General features: G+C 35.1%; 1 protein-coding gene across 4 annotated transcripts in view; it reads left to right on the top strand.

Moving 5' to 3' along the window:
- Positions 1 to 15,836, top strand: part of LOC150108916 (agrin-like) — a 610,886-nt gene that overhangs the window by 466,995 nt on the left and 128,055 nt on the right. The gene's annotated exons all lie outside the window — the stretch shown is intronic.

The raw sequence follows: 15,836 nt of genomic DNA, 5'->3' as shown, positions 1-15,836 counted from the left end.
CTTTGCATCATCAGCAAATAGCTGTATATCGCTTGTCAAATCCTTCCCAATATCATTAATGTACAGATTAAATAACAGTGTCGACCAAGCACTGATCCTTGTGGTACACTACTGGTTACCTTAAACCTTGCAGACTCAGATCCCCGTATACCACTTTTTGATATCTGTCAGTCAGTCATCCTCTTATCCATGCTAATATTGTATAACCCAAACCCAATTTTATTTTTCAATTAACAGAAAGAATATGAAAAACAAAACCACTACTAAATGTGTCAATATCATTAAAGTTTTCAAAATCTTATTCTGAAACACAATCACCAATTAATTTGAAGAAAAAAATATTACATTTATATGATATTCTGGTATATTCGTGTATAATCCGTGATGAACAAAAACGTCATTATAACTAAATAGCCCAAAACGAGCATCGATCTGTCGGTTGTATTATTAGTACAATAAGGAAATAAACAACAATAGATATTAATTCTTTTTGAGAGAAAATTTACAAAAGAACAAAACTTACCTAATTATATGTATAATCAAAATCTTTCTCATCTTCATTCATCTCATCTCATCTCCATCGAAGAGATCTGCGCGATTTCTAGCTTTCTATTTTTTTCTGTTCTTCTCATCTTTATTCCTACAGTTCTAAGGCAGATAACACAAATAGCTTCGTTAGTCTTCCGATATACGAAGGCGATTGGTAGTTAGCTTTGCTAGTGAAGTTTGTCTAAGTGGCCACCCCCCCAGTTTTCATTCCTCTCCTAAACCGCTGTTCCATAGCGGCCAGTTTTCATCTCTGCCGATGCGGTCCCCGAACTAGAGTGATTTTCCCCCCCTTAAAGCTCGTATCTTCAAAAGCGAGTCGTAGCCACTGATTAGTTTGATTTATCTACCCACTGCACACGTTTTGGAGTCGAAAGGAAATATGAATAGTTACGGCAGAGCAAGGCAAGGAGGAGTCGGAGGAAGTGAAGCGTCTAAATCATATGAAAAGTCAAAGATGCTCTTTGCCGCTAACGCCGATGGCTAGAGAGAGATAAAAAAATAACCCACCATGCTCTTGGTAAAATCAATGCGGGTCTTTTTAAAAAGAGGTTCATGCGCTGAAAATTCAAGATAGATTTATGAAATATGTAATGCGCCCAATTTGTTTGTATGATTAAATGAAATCTTGAAGCTACATGTACTGAGCCTTAACCGTTTTCATTATCTTCAGACTATTGAAGAATTGGGAGACTCAAACGTCTGTATGAATATTATTTAGGCTATTTCATAACTTGAACGCGAATATTTCATTCTACAATTTGCATTGTTCGTATGGGACTGTTTTTAAAACCCAGCGACTGTTTTTAAATAACCATAAAAATAATAAAGTATATATGTGGGATATGAATGCCCCACAAACATTTGTCATTGTTTATCTATTTTATTCTTTCCTCTGTCCAACAAACTCCCTTGGTATTTGTCACAGTGGTGAGATTGGTATTCTACTGTGGGCATGAATTTTTTTAACTCATATAGAAATCTGATGTGCGCTTTATGCAGTATAAATATGGAATATTATACTTCAGATAATGCTCTTTTCTACTATATGTTGAACGATTTGCCTTAACTAGCGCAGAAGTAAATAGATATTAGTCATATAATATCTGAGCTACACATACCGGACACTGAATTTGAAACTTTTATGCAGCTGTATGTAAACGTCATTTACGCAGCGTATATATACAAAAGAGGATTGGTATTGGAAGTCGCATGCTTATGCGTAAAATAAAAGTTACTATTCAGTGGATGGTTTGTGTAATATTAGGAATGCAGAGACTACAAGTATTTTTAAACCACACGAGTAATAGTTCCTGTACTTGGAGAAAAAAAAGGGAAAAATGAGCGAAACATATATCTATTGCCCTCTTGACTTATATGTTCTGTCCGGTAGTTGTTCTGATGATTTCTCAATGCTTTAATGAAATAAAACCATAAAGAGTTTTAAATAGTTATGTCTTCTTCTTCCTTACATGGATTTTAGGCCAAGTGGCCTGTTCCCGTCTCATGCCATCTCTTTCTTGGTCTTCCGATTCTTCTTTCTCCACTTATTTTGTATCTATATAATATTTTCGGTAATCTGCTGTTGTCCATTCGATTTAAATGTTCTATCCATTTTTGTTTATACTGTCTTATGTAGTAATTAATTGGTTTTACTTTCAGGGATTGTAAAATTTCTTCATTTGTTTTGTGGTCCCACTTGGTATATCCAGCTGCTTTTCTGAGAAACTTCATTTCTACTGTTTGAATTCGTTTTTCATCTTTCCTTTTTATGGTCCGTGTTTCGCTTCCCTATAGTAGAGCTGGTTTTAACAAGACATTATATAGTCTGATTCTAGTGCGGTTTTGTACTAGGGATGGCTTGAATATATTATTTATTATGCCATTTACTTTAACCAAGTTTGATATTTTAGTGTCTATGTCATTTTCTTCTTCGTATGATAGATCACATTCCAAGTATCTGAAAGTGTTTACTTGTTCTAGTATTTTGTTATCTATCACTATTTTACTTCTTATTGGGTTTTCTCCTTTGAATGCCATTATTTTTGTTTTTTTCTTTAGATATTGTCATATTATATTGCTTTGAGATATTTAATGATTTTAGTAATCTTTGTAAATCATCTTCTGATGTAGCTAATACTGTTTGATCGTCTGCAAATAGTAGTGTATCTATCTTCATTTGCGGGTCATTTGTATACCAAATGGGTTATACTGTTTGTTTCCAGATTGTTATAATTTTATTTATATATATTGAAAGGCAGAGGTGAGAGGGTGCATGCTTGTCGTACTCCTCTTGATATATCTTTCCATTCTGAGGTGTGTTCTAATTTAACTGTTGTTTTATTTCCTGTATATATTTCTTGAACGGATTGTGAAAGGTGGTTTGGTATATTTAAATCGGTAAATATTTTACACTAATTTTGTCAAAGGCTTTTTCATAATCAATAAAGGCCACGTGTGTTTCTTTTTGAAATTATCTTCTCTTTTTTCTTAATAATTTTAGAGTAACAGTTGTATCTATGCAGGATCTGCCTTTTCGGAAACTATTTTGTTCTTCTGGTAGCTTATCCTCTACAATACTGTTTAGCTTCTCTTTTAATATTCCTGCATATATTTTATATCCTGTATTTAGCAGACTAATTCCCCTATAGTTATTACAATCGTTATGTCTTTAAAATACAAATTATACACAAGAGAATCTTAGCCTGCTTATTATGTTTGTAAAGCCAATTAATTTGCACACAATACACAACTAAATCTAATAGGAAAGTTAAGGTATGATAATAATGAACGAAGACAGTTATTTGAATGACAAATGAATCAATAAATAGAACTATTCTTCAGTTTTACTTAATTTAACAAACGTGCTTTCTCTACAAATATGACTGCACACAGAGGAGGATGTTGACAAAATATATTCTGTTTATATGAATAAGTTTAATCATAGCTTTTAACCAACGATACCATCCATTAATTAGATGGTAAACCTACTAAATTGTGTGACAGGTTTCAGAAGAAAAAAAATTCTTTGTCATCCCTCACAGAATGCAATATAACGAAACTATAAGTTCAGTGTGAAATTTTACACAAGCTCCTTCATCTTATCCCACTACAATTACATGTATATTACCTTTGGCTGATGGACCTGGGTTCTAATATCTTATTACACGTAATTAAAATTTTATATAAATTAAAGAAATCAACGATCCCTTTACTCTGTTATTCTTTCAAATATAAATGGAGATTTTAAGCCTCCATAAAAAGAATCGATAATATTCTTCTAAATACACAACCATTAATACTATTTCTAATTTCATATTACTAGTTTTTATTCTTAATTCTTTTAAAAGTTTAGTGTCCACTGAACATTAACTCCAACGTCTTCTCAATACTCAGCGTGCAAAGTAAGATGGATCAATAAATCCAACAGTAGAAGTATTGACATTTTTCCAGATGAACATAAGTTAATTAAGCATGTTATCTTAATGTGAAATCACTTTTCTTATTGTGTGTAGTTAGTCATCGTCTCTAATTAAGAATTTCGGATGCGTAAAAGTGTTTAATACATTCTGGTGTGTTTATTGATTATTTATTAATAGATTTCGTGTATACTCTCCATTTGAGTTTGAAGAATTTTATTTCGGATGATTTTTGTACTTTACACTTCCTATTTTTCCAGGAATGTCTTTCTTTGAAAGACCAACTGCGATGATGTTTAATTTATGCTATTCAATGAGAGCTAAATTTTGCACAGGATATATTTAACTATATAATAGTTATTTGTGGGTAATTATTCTTTCATTTGATAGATAAAGTTTGTGTGTACTGTAGATAAAAAAGGGTATTTACAGTTTGTTCTGCAGTTTACGTTCGGTGCAACAACTGCGTAACTGTAGTTTGAGCGTACAAAATAAATAATCTTTAACAGAACAGAAAAATGTAATATTTGTTTAATATCTGCTGAATTTAAAAACGAAGCTACCCCAAAATCCCCGCAATACTGAGAATAAAAAGATATTAAAGGACCCAATGAAAAGTAGTTGCAAGTAAAGCCAGATTTCGTAAACTGGTTTATTTGTTATTTCGTTAATGGTATTTCTTAGAAGAAATTTTAATTAGTTAGTTATTGTTAAAACATATCTGTAGATAAAAGCAACATTAGTTAAATATTCAGATGTTTACTTGGAATTATATACAGTATTTAAAACCGCTTGTTCTTGAAGGAGAAGTGATAATTTTTTTTTTAAATTTCCATATGGTGAAATTAATAGTAAACATGGCCTTTCAGATATTTGAATCTATTACAGTCTACCAGGAAGGTATATCGCTTAAGGATAGGATCATAATTTAAGATAAGTTATATATTTTTTAATTTTTCATGAGGCAACATCAACTGGCTAACATTTAGATTTGAAGAGTATGCCATTATTATGAAATTAACATTTTTGTTTAAATCATGTTTGGGTTCCTCCTGACTTCAAACAATGCAGTTATACGATTGTCACTAATGTATGAATTCCATTTATTAATATATTGATCAGCTATTAATTGAATAGCTTTACATGATTAAATTAGAATCTACTCTAGATTATGTCAAATGGAGTGTATGCTTAGTACTGCATAATACAATGAACGAAACACTATACAATCAGATTGAAATGTAAGATTCTAAGATGAAGAAACACGACATTGGCTGAAACTTCTCCATCAGACTCTGTTCGTTGTTTTGATTCAGAATAATCCTTTGAATACGCTTTAATAAATCAAGTCTGAAAAGGAAAGTAAATATTCCCTTAAAAGCATCAGGGCGATTGCGAGTTTCCATGACATTACGAATATTTCAATGATCAATGCGAAGTATGCTCGTGATGTTGCGCTTGCTGTTAATAGCTCGCAACTTAAATATCATTATTCTTAGTTGCATTAGATTGCCAATAAAATATCCATGTTAATGAATAGAGACTCATTAACATTACTTATTGATAAGTCTCATTAATAATATATATATTAATATGCTGGGTAGTTGGTTGGTTATAAATAAATGAACTGTATATTAGTCACTTGTGCCAAGCCTGAATTCGTGAGCGTTTAAGACTACCCTTTATTCCTTTGTAACACCGGAGCCTTGTTAACATGTCCCTAACAGACGAATTGATTGCGAATTTCAATTCATTCCTCAATTTCAGCGACTCTAAAAGATTCCTTACACTCTAATATTTCGGAGTTATAACTCCATAGTTAGAACTAAGGAAAAAAAAAAAACACTGAAAATGTGTAGATTGCACACTCAACCTTTTGTCTACCTCGCTATTCTTAAAACTCATGGCTTTACTGAGAAATTAAACTTCCAATTAATTAAGAAATTGCATCTGTTTTGTTTTAAGTTTCGCTGCTAATATTTCGGAATTTTGTTCTTGACTTTGATTTAAAATATACACACTCTATTATTAAAAGATGTGTTATATTAATTATATCAATGAAATCAAATGTTCCTTAATTTTAGTAATACAGTGTGTTTAGCTACTTTATATTCAGAAGAAAAGAAAGTAAAAAAAAAAAGACAAATAAAATACAAATCATTCTGCAAAACATCGAGTCTGGTGTATTGTATTGAAGTTCTGTACCAAAACATATTTTGTCGAATGATTTTTATTTCGATTATTATTTTTTATCACGCGTGAATTATGTGATGAATGATGTGAATTATTTTATATTTCACATCATTTGTTTTCATTGAACAAAACCATTCCTTTAAAATAAATAAATATCCTTGATTAGTTTGGCCCTAATTTAAAAGAATGATCTAAACTAAGTTTAGCAATCTTCCGATATATTTTCTAAATTTATGGACTTTGGTTTAAAAATATATTTATTTGTAATAAAACTAACTTCCTCTTGTCTCTTAAAATCCAGATATTAATTCATTTTTTTTTTACATTTAAATTTCTATCCATCACTCATGCATATATACTTACGAACTCTTTGACACATTTAAATCTTTAAATGGACGATTTGGTTAAAGGCTCAGGACATCTCAGGCACCAACAGAAGCGCCAACTGGTGGGTGAGAATCGTCTCATCAACCAGTGAGAGACCATTCTCATACTTATTGTTGACCTGAATGAGCTTCATGTTTGGTCTCTGAGCTTTGCTCAGAGATAAGTAAAGTAAAGATAAGTAAAGATAAGTAAAGTTGAGTAAAGTTCAGATAATATCTTCGATATTATCTGAACTTTACTCAACGGCGCTAATAAATAATAGTTTAGAAACTTTTCATGAGTCAGATGCTTAGTCCATTTTTAAAATTTAATAAACTGAAGTTTACGTAAAATATATAAACAAAATAATTGAATATGATATATACTTTGTTTTTTTATTTGGTAGTATTATTTTAAGACTAAATTACATAAAAATATTTTTGGGCTATAAAAACACCAATATTTTTAAATGTTATTTTAGATTCATATATTATGTTTAAAAAATGTAAGCTTTGTATCTACACCCTGTTCCACTTTTGAAGGACTAAAGTGGCTTTTAAAAGTACTCTATGGTCTCTAGAGTAGGAGTTTTGAACTACATAAAAAAAATACAAAAAAAAAAAAAATTCAGTTTTAATGCACTATAGATTCACATACTTTTGTGGATGACGGGAGTCACATAAAATCAAGAAAAGCAACATTAACACCACCACCTGCAGCATTCCACATTTGAAAATAGCATTCCTCTGGTAACTCCATAATCGTATGCCCATCAGTTTTTCCATTAAAAGCAATTTCACGGAGTTCAGTACATAATATTCTAGCATTAGGCTAAAAAACCTTCGAATTACTAATTACCTGATCTTTCTGTCCTTTTAGGGTGTTTCTTTTCATTATTAAATTCCATATTACAATGGCATGAGGGAAAATTAATATCAGATGTTCTAATTGTCTGTAGTTTCCCAGACTGATCGATGAACATGTTGGAATATCGATATGTAATAGCGCAGACATGACTAAAACTAATCGATATGTCTGCTAATTGTAAAACACGCCATCGTTTTAATTTTCCCTTATTATGCTATATCTAGATATCAACAATACTAGAGAGAGACAGAGGGTAACGGATGGCAATGCTGTAGCCAATAAAGTTTTAACTGAGGCTCGGCTATTGCCGTTACCCCGCCATGATCAGAACTTATAGCTCAATAACTTCCCATTCACACATTTTCTTCTATAGATAACGAGGAATGTGAAAAGCATTCTTGCTTCACCCATCTAGCCAAAAAAAAAAAAAAAAAATTCTGCTGTCATTAATTATTTTTATATTTCTTTCTTTCCATTCTTTTAATTAGTTTTTACCCATGAATACGTAGAAGTTGACAATAGCACCACACTCAACGGCCGTTTGCTTTGCACCTTTCAATGGTCTCAGTATTGTACACACTTTAGGGCATTTATTTATCATAGTTTGACTTTATATAACGTGACTTATAACTGTATTCAAGAAAATTCGATGTGTCCCTGTAATTTATGTAAACGGGTGTATGTTGAAAGGCATTTAAATACTACCTGGTAAAAGCAAAGAAGCGCTTATCTAGCTCATAGATATGCTCAGTAACTCGACTGAACTTATTCTAATTTGACCGGTAGGGAATTTTTTTTTTCTGATTTATGTACTTTCTCAACGAAATTTGTGAAATTTTCATCCAACGACAGAAAACTCTTTTTTTTTTGTCCTTATCCACTCCAATTATATATGAAATACTATCTTGTCTGTTGAGTTATTTCTAGTCTATAAACTGGTAACAATAATCTATGCTTTGATTCATAATTATGTATATTTATTCCCCAAATTACTTTGTACGTACATAATATTAAAAATTAGGAAATGAACACAATAAATTATTATTATTATTTGGTTAGATGGGCCAAACAAGAATGCTTTTCATATTCTCCGTTATCTTTATCTGTAGAAGAAAATGTATGGATGGGGGTGTTATTGAGCTGTAAGCTCTGATCATGATCATACCGGTTTACGGCAATAACCGAGCCTCAGTTAAAACTTCATTGGCTACCATGTATTGTGTGCGGCTTTAACTCTCCAAAAACTCGTGAAATAAATCCCCCAACAATGATCGACCCCGAAGGATCATATAACTCAGCGGTAGTGCCACTCAGTAATAGCCTCACCCCGTCACCGAGAGGAACTCTCAGCGTTGGCTCTATCCGGTGGCAGGATCACTCCACCACCGAGCAGAGCCGCTCATATCTCATTTGAGGGGGGGGGGGGGTTACAGCAACAGCCGAGCCTGAGTTAACTTCATAGGCATCCATTACCCATCCCTCTCCCAGGGGCAACAGCAACAGCCGAGCCTCAGTTAAAACTGCATTGGCTCCAGCATTGCCATCCGTTACCCTCTGTTCACAATAAATAAATAAATAAATGATTCTTACTTACACGGGTTATAATAATTTTAAAATTTGTTTATTATTTTGATGTGCAATGCAGGGATGTATTAAAAAATTAAAAATTTAAAAAAATAAAAAAATAATAAAAAGTTTAGAAAAAAAGGATTTTTAAAAATTACTTTTTAAGATCTTATATAGTTAACTTGTATTAATTAAATATGTTATTCGAAGGATTCTTTATTATTAATAATGATTAGCAAAATAACAGTAAATAATTATTTTGTTTATAATATTACGATCCATTACACCCTGTTTCTTTTGCTTTTATAGTAGTGCTATTATTAAAATTTGAGGTCTCGGCCTGAATTCACTCTTTTTTTAAATTGCGATAATGATACCAATTAATTAGCGTCCCACGGATTATCTTAAAAAATATATTTATGGTAGCTGATGAAAATTTTTAGATTACTATGGCGCGTGAAATCTTTTCCGAATGAGAAAAAATACTCTAGACTCTATTCACAAATTTCGAAAAAAAAAAAAACGTATTTCACTTTCTTTCAAATCTTTGTTGGACATTGATAGCATTTTCTGTGACCTCCGTCATGATTATACCTCGGGGACATCCGCATTCTTTTTCTCTGAATAGAAACCACTTTAATCACCGAAATATGATATCGATCAAGGACGTAGTAAAATTCCAACAAGAGAAATGAATAATTATAATTGTCCCTCTCTCATGTCGTTGATGAATAACTTTTTTCCTCTTCAGAGATTTTTACTCATATGAGTAAAAATCTCTGAAGAGACTCGAAAAATGTTTAATTAATTACACATCAGTGGATTTTGACTTTTATGTCGAAATTAAAGGTTCGAAATTAGGTATAATTTGAACGAACACTTAAAGTAGGAAAACCTTTTAGTTCATCAGTTCCACTGAAGAGCAGATTTATGTCATGCAGTTTTAAATCAAAATTTATTTTATCTATAATAGTATATGATATAAATATTATATTATTGCACTCGTTTACTGTAGATGTACAAAGGACAACGATAACCCTTTATTTTGAAAATCAACGTTATTTACAAATATAAAATACAATTAAATCTAAACTAATTTAATAGGTGAAATGAAGCAAAATGAATTTTTTATATTAAAATAAATAAAAAGTGTTTAATTGTCTAGGCTTAGTCAAGTTATACAATTACCTTAAAATTCACTTTTCAAAAATTCTTAACGACAAATTAATAGACGCATTTTAATTAATCTTATATAAAATAAATTTAAGTATGACCTTAGACAATAGATAAACAACTTGAGGGTGTGAAATAGGTCTACCAGGGGATAGAGTCCTTTTTAGGACTTCCATGGTAGCGGATGGCAATGCTGTAGCCAATGAAGTTTTAATTGAGGCTCGGCTATTGCCGTTACCCAGCCATGACTAGAACTTTTAGCTCAATAACACTCCATAAACACAAATTCTCTTCATTCAAATGATGGGATAAAGAGTCAAGGACTCAGTCCATCGCCCAGTTCTTTTAAGAACTTTAAGATAAACAATTTGATGTACTCTGTGTGGTGGCCGGGATAAGAATAGTCCCAATTCAAATCCAAGCATGTCGTAAGAGGCAACTAAATGGACGCAAAGTTTCGAAAGTTTTGCTCTCTGAGGTTTCTTCCAGAATTTCTCTCCCGGTGAGGGGGGGGGTAGATTTTGGGCGGTTTGCCTGGGAGCGCATATTGAGTATCCAGGGAGGGTGTTCTCTGGCACGGCCCACAGAGGGGCTTTGTCGGTGGATGCCTTTCCCTAAAATATGAGCGGTTCTGCTTGGTGGTGGGGGAGCCCGTCACTGAGTGGAGCCAACGCTGAGTTGGACGGTCTTTCGGCCACTGTGAAGTGGTCTAAGGATCGTCCTAACTATTTTTTTTTAGTGGGCTTTACTTAAGTATCGCCGCTGTAACCCATGCATGTCGTAAGAGGCAACTAAAATGGATGCAGAGTTTCGCTCTCTTAGGTTTCTTCCGAAATTTTGCTCCCGGTGAGGGGGCTTAGATTTCTGGGGATTTGCCCTGAGAGAGCATTTTGAGTCTCTGGGGAGGGTGTTCTCCGGCGTGGCCCGTGAGGGACTTTGTCGGTGGATGCTTTTCCCTGGAATATGAGCGGTTCTGTTGGTGGTAGGGGAGCCGTCACTGAGTGGAACCAAAGCTGAGTTGGAAGATCTTTCGGCCACTCGTAGGGAGTGGTCCGGAGGATCGTCTTAATTTGTAGAGAGAGCCGTACTTACATACCAGCCACATGCATGTAGCCCATGCATGTCGTATGAGGCGAGTACAATTGGCACCCAAGGAGGGCAATGCCGTTGCCCAGCGTTTCCCAAATGGTGAGTCACGAAAGCTAAATGCTGGGTCGCCTAAAAAAATCTCGAAAACCTAGGTGTTTCGTTTTGGGGTTTTCGTTTTTTCACGAAACTCTAAAATACAAGTAAATAGCGTTTAATCGGAACTAATGAATAAATAATTTAATTAATAGAGACGAAAAACGCGCTCCGTCCTCGTCGCCATTTCGCAGTCTCTTTGTTCGCGGTAAAGTAGCTCAACTAATGGCGAGGCTGCGTAACGATTCGGCTGCGAGACGAATCGTTATCACACTTCTCATTAATAAATTACTTGGTTTTAGCTTAAGTTTTTTATATTTTTGTAAGAGTAAATGCTTCTTTATTATAATAATAATAATAAATGAAACCTCTATGAACATTCAAATCTGATTTATTTTACTTAAAATTTTAGTCGGTCACGAAGATGAAGTATTAACTGAAGCTCGGCTATTGCTGTTACCCTCCTGCCATGATCAGAGCTTTTAGCTCTATATTACCCTATCCATACATTTTCTTTACAGATAACGGGAAAGAAAAGCATTCTTGCTTCACCCATCTAGCTGAAAAAATATTTAAAAAAAGATAAACAACTTATGAGTTCATACTCTATTTTGATAGTTATGATAGGGAAATTTTAAACGTCGTCGGTTGGTCCAGCGTTGAGTTAGTTGGTGAATATCATTAGGTGGGGGATAGTATTAACGCTGTATGATGCATCTGGTTCTTGGTTCGTTATTGTAAATGTACTCAGTTCATGAGACACTCTTCTTGTCAATAAGAACAGTCGAACTAGCTTTGCATATAATTATGACTTGCTTGATACTATACTCTGTTTTGAATAGTTGATTTAGAGTGTTGATCCACTGAGTAATTTACAAATATGACGTTATCGCAACGCAACACACTGCTAGAATTTCTCTCAATATAGTCCATGTTTTTCTGATTTATTTATGTATCGGATCACACATATTCCATTTAATTATCATTTTATTCTTTATGTTTTTATCCTTGTTGGGATAGATTTGTTTTGCACTATGGTTGTGCCCCATTGTAATATGGAGTATAATATAGATTACTATGCGTTTTGTCAGTTTTTTCTATATAACGTTATGATTTTGAAGAAAATTAAAGCTTGAACCATTAAATAGTTTTAATTTAATTATTTAAAAAGAATAAAAAAGTAAAATCAATAATCTAAATAATAAATTAAAAGTAAACTAGTAAATTAAAATACACCTTTTTATTTCTAACATAAAATAAAATTAAGCTTGACCGTGGAAACCAACTTAAGTTCGAAATGGGGATTGGAACAATCGACCGTGAGATGCGGTGATTGATTCATTCAATCCAATACCCTTGGAGGGTAATGGATGGCAATGCTGTAACCAATGAAGTTTAACTGAGGTTCGGCTGTTGCTGTTACCCTCCTGCCATGATCAGAGCTTTAATTTAATAGCTCAATAACACCTTACCCCTACACTGTCCTCTACAGATAACGGGGAAGATGAAAAGCATTCTTGCTTCGCCCCTTTAAGCCAGTCCTTATATAAGGAACTTAGGCTCAATGGGAGGTTTTCCTACCATTTTGTTGTTATTGTTATTTCTTATAGTGCTTTTTTCTGGGAAACATATAAGGTTGATGGATTTGTTCTTCATTCATGTAAAAATTTGAGAAATGAGGCAAGTTCTGAGTTTTATGCGAGTGTCGGAGTGCTTTGATTGATAGTGATCTTCAACAGAGCGTTCTTTCAGTTATAATTGTTCAAGGTAAGATTTTATCTCACTGAAAATTTCTCAGGCCCTCTCCTGTTCCCTGCCCAGTGCCCGGCAGTTGTCTTCCGCGTTTAAAAAGGAGATTTCCACTGTCCGTCTACACTCGGTGGTAGGAAGGGACAAGGCAGGTCCTGTTCGACGCGAAACGCCCTTCAAACTACAGATTAGGCTTAATCATGAATACCGCATATGATGACTTAAACTTTAAGGAACTCCTTGCAGTTTTCAAGCATGTTGGATACCTCTTTAACTCCAAATGGCCCGGTTGGATAGAGATCCACCAGATTACTGAAGTCGAATCAGAGGACTACCAACCCCCTGATCCACTTTTCAGCACTTTTCAAGATAACACCAGGGAGATTATGTCGCCAGCTATCGGCCAGCCCCTAGTGGACTCTACAGACTATCAGGTGGTCAGTAGAAAGAAGCGTAAGAAGGAGTCTCCAGCTACAGAACCTGAAACAACAGCGGAAACAGAGGTTCAGCCCAAAGATAGGATAGCACCGATGGACACATCGGGACAGCCTGTTGAAAGAGCAGCTTCAGAGAAGACAGCGGCTCAGTCCAAAGAAAAAATTCCACCAGTGATTCTAAGATCTGAAGACAAATGGTCGACAGTAACGGAGGTGATGAAGAACACCAAAATCAAGTTCACCTCTGCTCAAAATTCAGATGAAGGTGTCCACATTCAACCAGAAGGAGCATCGGACTACCGGCGGCTTACTAAATTTATGGACGAGCTGAAAATTCCGTATCAGAGGTTTAGTGGAAACAATAACATCAGAGGAGATAGCCGCTGACCTCAAGTCACAAGGCTCAGAACCTATAAAAGTCTCGCGCATGTACCGCGCAGACGAACGTCCCATGCCTCTGGTTTTAGTAGCAATTAGTAAAGACCAGAGAGAAATATATGACCTAAAAATTGTTTGCAACCTAGTAATTAAGACAGAGCCTCTCAGAAGGAAGACATCTGCAGGTCAATGCCACCGCTGCCAGAAATATGGGCAAGCGCAGAAGCTTTTTAGGGCAGAGTACAAGTGCGTTAAATGTGAAGGCAATCATCCCTCTCATACATGTTTAAAACCACGCATACTCTCAGTAAATGCGTATATTGCGGGGGGCTGAACCCGGCGAACTACAAAGGTTGCTCATCCCATCCCCCTCTAATCTACCAAAAGCTAGAGAAACAGGAGTCCCATCAACTCAGAAGCATGCTACACCTCCTACACCAGAAAACCCTTTGCGAGCTTCTACAAGTAACAGATCGTAAGCCTCAATGGTTTCCTCACACACCAAATCGGCAGAAACTATATCAAGCAGTCAAAACTCCAGCGCAATGCTTGCCGCTATTTTAGGAGAAATGCTAACAGATTTAGCAAATCAAATCCAAACCAGGCTGATACAAACAGATTTCTTAAAAATACACAAGTCATATTCTCAATCATTAATGGATAATTCGACCATCATAATAAATTCCATACAGGTCGCATTCTGGAATGCTAAACAACGATCTCCTAGAATTGGAAGAATTTGCTGCGCGTTACAGAGTAGACAACCCTTTAATCAACGAGACTCACCTTAGGCCATGTGATAACCCCAAACTAAGATGCTACACACTACTCAAGAATGATAGGCTCAACGCCAGAGGGGGTAACACAGCTATCGTAATCAAAAAACAAACAAACATAAGATACATAAGATATAATAATTTAAGATACAATGAGATCAAGAAATCAACGACCACAAACCTGGAAGAAACTGGATTGAGATACGCACCAACAATACAGGTAGACTAAAAGTATCCACGAATCTCTCCCAGCTCCTCCACACAAATGAAGCAACAATAATGGCGGGAGACCTAAACGCTAAACATCCAGCGTGGAACAGTAGAAACACCAACAATAATGGGAGGAGCCTACACAAGCTTGCTATGACAAGAAACATCACCATAGCAGGTCTTGCCGAACCAACACACTACGGACCGCTGGGCAAACCTGATGTGCTAGATATAGCCATCTTCAGGAACACTTCGTACCAATTCCAGTTACAGGTTGTTAATGATCTCAGCTCCGACCATAACCCAGTTCTACTAAGCCTAGGTGGGGAAACAGAAATCATCCCCAACCAGTCCTGCACAAATTTTAAAAAGCTCAACGCAACTCTCTGCAACATAACAAGCCCTGTCCCAACCATCTCCTCACCCAAAGAAGTAGATACAGTGATCAATAAACTGGAAAGCATAATCCAAACTGGTCTTGCAACAGCCTCCACCGTTACCGCTTCAGCTCAAGCTAACCTGCTCCCACAGGAGATTCTAAAGCTTATCCGCAACAAAAACAGGATCAGACGTCGCTGCCATGCAACTCTATCGTCCCAGGATAAACAAGAGTTAAGCAGGGTGACAAACCTAGTCCGATATGTGATCAAAGACCATAAGAGCCAGTTATGGGAGAGGAAACTAAGATCCTTAAACACCGAAGACAACTCATTATGGAAAATGACTAAAGCCTTTCACAGCAACCGCCCCAACATACAACTAATCCATGGAGAAATAGGCATAGTCTACCGAGACAATGAGGAAGCAGAAGCCTTTGCAGACTCCCTGGAGCTGTAATGTCAACCAAACTACACTCATGCGGACTTGCGCTTCATCGAAAAAATTCACAGGCAAGTACGCTGTACACTTCATCATCCCACCAGTCGTGACAACTCAAGCTGTACTACGCCAAAGGAAATATACCAAATCATCAA

The sequence above is a fragment of the Typopeltis vanoorti genome, chromosome 2 (assembly GCF_054136105.1).
Source record: "Typopeltis vanoorti isolate ZY-2024b chromosome 2, IOZ_Tvanoo_1.0, whole genome shotgun sequence".
NCBI classification, from domain to species: domain Eukaryota; kingdom Metazoa; phylum Arthropoda; class Arachnida; order Uropygi; family Thelyphonidae; genus Typopeltis; species Typopeltis vanoorti.
This window is presented reverse-complemented; position numbering and strand designations above follow the sequence as displayed.